The sequence below is a fragment of the Helianthus annuus genome, chromosome 15 (assembly GCF_002127325.2).
Source record: "Helianthus annuus cultivar XRQ/B chromosome 15, HanXRQr2.0-SUNRISE, whole genome shotgun sequence".
Classification (NCBI taxonomy): Eukaryota; Viridiplantae; Streptophyta; class Magnoliopsida; order Asterales; family Asteraceae; genus Helianthus; species Helianthus annuus.
In genome coordinates this window covers 105,329,348-105,333,153 of record NC_035447.2, presented here as the reverse complement: position 1 = coordinate 105,333,153, position 3,806 = coordinate 105,329,348, and positions in this window count along the sequence as shown.

The window sequence follows — 3,806 nt, the reverse complement described above, 5'->3', positions numbered from 1 at the left end:
ATTTATCACGTTTAATTTTGTGAAAATCCCACCTCCGATATTTGTAAATAAAGTCGTGGCGAAACTTACATTTTGAAAACATGTCGAAAAGTATTTCTAACACTTATAATGTAAATAATTCTAAGTGTTAGGTTTTTGGAAAAATTTCGCCAGAGTTTCCTCTGTAACTGGAGGTGGCCACGCTTTCAAGCGTATCATTTTCTTTTACAAATCAATTCAACAATTTTCTTATTCAATCAAAACAATGTCCAACACAACAAACTAGTTAATATATATGTAAATCGCATAAATCACATGAACTTGTAGTTCTCTAAAATAATGATGTAAATCCCATTACTTTTAGCGGATCTTTATATAAATTAGTCCGGTTTCATAAAAAAACCTTGCTTTTAAAGAAATCCTGTCTTTACATCTTCTTGTCATCTTTTACAAAAATTGTTATTTTGTCGAAACTTTGTGCTACACAAGTGTTTACACACTTGTGTGTTCTAAAAATCATTCTAGTTAACGTAAGATCAGTCTTTAAAAAAACATAATTTCCTTGACACTCGGTCCTTTGAAAATACCACTTGTAGATATGTAGATCTGCTAGTTTTAAACACTATTTCACAAGTAAAAACGCTTTTACACAAGTTCATGATTCGTGTGTGGTAGAGTTTCACCCTTTAACCCTTGTTTCATTCAAAACAACCTTATGTCATGATCTATGATCATGACCAACCCGGGTTAAATGATGATCCGAGCTACCACAACATAGATCGGGCCCAAATAACCACACAATTCAATTACTACAAGTTTTACACAACTTATAAGCTTTTAACCATCTTTTTAAGTGTTTTTAGTAAACTTTAATGCATCATCTTGTAAGTTTACAAGTTTCAACCGTTACAAATCCTTTTAACCACTTTAAATTAGTTCGAGAAGGTGTTTTAAGTAACTTACCACTAGCTCGAGGCTAGGGAAGAATCTAGACGCAAATAGAGTGGATAAAAGCAAGAGAATGAGGTCCTTCGCCTTCCGTTTGCACTAAGCCTCCTAATATGGGATCCTTGTCACTTGTATGTTCTTGGAATGTGATGAAGGGAACTCGAAAATGGATGGATGAATAAGGGGGTGTTCGGCTGAAGCCTATGGAGAGCAAGAGAGAGTGTGTTGTGTGATGTTGTGATGTGTAAGTGATCTTGTGTAAAGGCTTACTACTTATAGACAAAGATGAGATCATGGTCCATAGGTTCTTGTGTTTCATAGATATTAAACAAGTGAAAATAAAATAATTAAAATGGTACAAGGTATGTCCCCTTAGATGGGGACGGTTTCTAAAGGGGGGGGGGGTAACTAGTTCATTTTCAACTAGTTAGTTGGTTATTAGTTAGGTTAAGTAAGTTAGTTAAGTGCTTAACCCGGTTAGTAGTGTGTCGTGTTTTATGGCGGGTGTTAGGGTACTCAGGGACCCTAACTGGCTCAGAAAAAGGTAAATAATGTTAATGGCAATATTTTCATGTTCCGGGTATAGTCCGGTTGTTCGGTTGGATAGTAATCCGTTAAAGCGCTTAACAAAGCTTTTAGGTGTTGTTAATACCATTTTTAGTGACACAACTTATTCCCGACACTCTGGAAAGTGTCTAGTAATATTTTTCTCATGTTTTGGCACTTTATTAGTTAGCTAAAAGCTGAATTGTTTATTAAAGTGCTGAGTTTTGTGCTTAGCGTATGTCCTAGGCACATCCTGTCATTGTAACTTATCCCTAGAGACGCAGTTCTACAACCCTTGTACCCCTACACTCACTATGGGTGTAGTGAAATATTTCTGGCTCATACAGGCCTTAGAGGCAATATCTGCCTGATGCTGGCTTTATCAGCATGTTCAATAGGTTATCCGCTCATGGTGCTACTGTGCTTTTGTGCATCATGTTTGTCACTAAGGTTCAGCATGTAAATAATGTAGTGACAGTAAGTAGAGTATGATGCAAGTATGTACATGTATCAACATTCAAGTAGCAGTTTATCCACAATTTCAGGTAAGCACAGTAATTAAGCAGTAATTAATTAAATCGTACGGATACCTGATTTAGTGAGAGTTGTCACAGATATCACAACATATTTAGTGCATATTAACTTAGGAAACATATTCATGACTCTTGTGGTTACCCGTTACGCACTTTTCGCGTTCGGATCGGCTTATGTAACTAGTTTGCATAAATTAGCCGAAACGGGCCAAACCTTATCATTTTTATATCAAAATCCAGAATGTGTTTAGTTTACCCTTGTTACACAAGTATACAAGCTTGTCGGGTCTAAACCACCTTCTAATCCGGTTCTCGCTTAATCATGCGTTTTGAACCGTATCCTCCTTTAAAACTAACCGGTCTAAGCATAGGCTTAATTAAGACCCGTTAGGAATCTAATAGGTTATTAAAAAACCTTCGTTCCAGATTTAGGAGCCCAGTAAAAGCTATCTGTACTTGCTTGGTGGTATACGACTGAGATAAATTGTATAAATTTGCTCAGGTAAATACTTTTAACTTATTTTCCCTATACGGGCTTGGGGTACGGTATATAAAAATACCGCTTGGTCGGGCATTGACTTGTTAATCATATGAAGGTTAATTTATTTGATATGACCCGTTTAAATTGTTTTGTTTGCTTAAAACCTTTGGGGGGTTAATGACCATGTCCCGGATATCCTTGGCATCATTCATGAAATGACCACGACCTAAGCACGGGGTGTAGGCATACACCTAACAGCTGCATATGTAAAAACTGGTAATCCACTTAAAGGAATCAACCTTGTGGGCATTATACCTGTGGCGTGTCTATTAATCTTTAACCCGGTATACAGGCCGGGCTACTGAACGTATAAGAAACATGTAATTCTTTTACAAGTAATTATATACAAATAATTATCCCAAGTTATAAAAAAAGTTTTGTGCCATGCGCACTCAAATTAATTTTCTTAAAAATTTTCAAAATGAGTCAGTTAAATTGTATTTATCAGTGAAAACAGACGTATTTTCCAAAAAGGCTAAGTGTAGATACTAATCAGAATAGGCTGGCTACTCCTAGCATCAATAAAGAGTCTCGCAAGCTTAGATGCCTAAAGTCTGTTGAACAATGTTTCATTTTATTTTCAATCCGCCTGTGGATCTTTTACAGCCGTAATTGTAATACTTGATATTACTCTTTATCGGATTGTAATATATTTATCTTTTGCTTCCGCTGTGCATTTAAATTGTGTTGTTTGACTATGATGATATCAACTACGTCACGATACTCCCCACCGGGCCCACCGGTAATACGTGGAAATATCGGGGTGTGACATTCCTGTCAGTTGTACGGGAGCAACAAAGCAAGAAAAACAACGATCGACCACAATCGAACATGCGAATACTTGTAACTAGCGTACAAAATGTATAACATGCGAAAATTATAACTAACATGCGAATACTTGTAACTAACATGCGAATTTGGGTTTCCATAACAACATGCGAAATTGTATAACATGCGAACAACATGCGAAAATGTATAACATGAAATTGTATAACATGATAAATTGTATAACATGCTACATTGTATAACATCCTACATTGTATAACATGTTAAATTGTATAACATGCTAAATTGTATAAAATGCTACATTGTATAACATGCTAAATTGTATAACATGCTAAATTGTATAACATGCTACATTGTATAACATGCTAAATTGTATAACATGCTACATTGTATAATATGCTACATTGTATAACGTGATAAATTGTATAACATGCTACATTGTATAACATGCTAAATTGTATAACATGTGACGT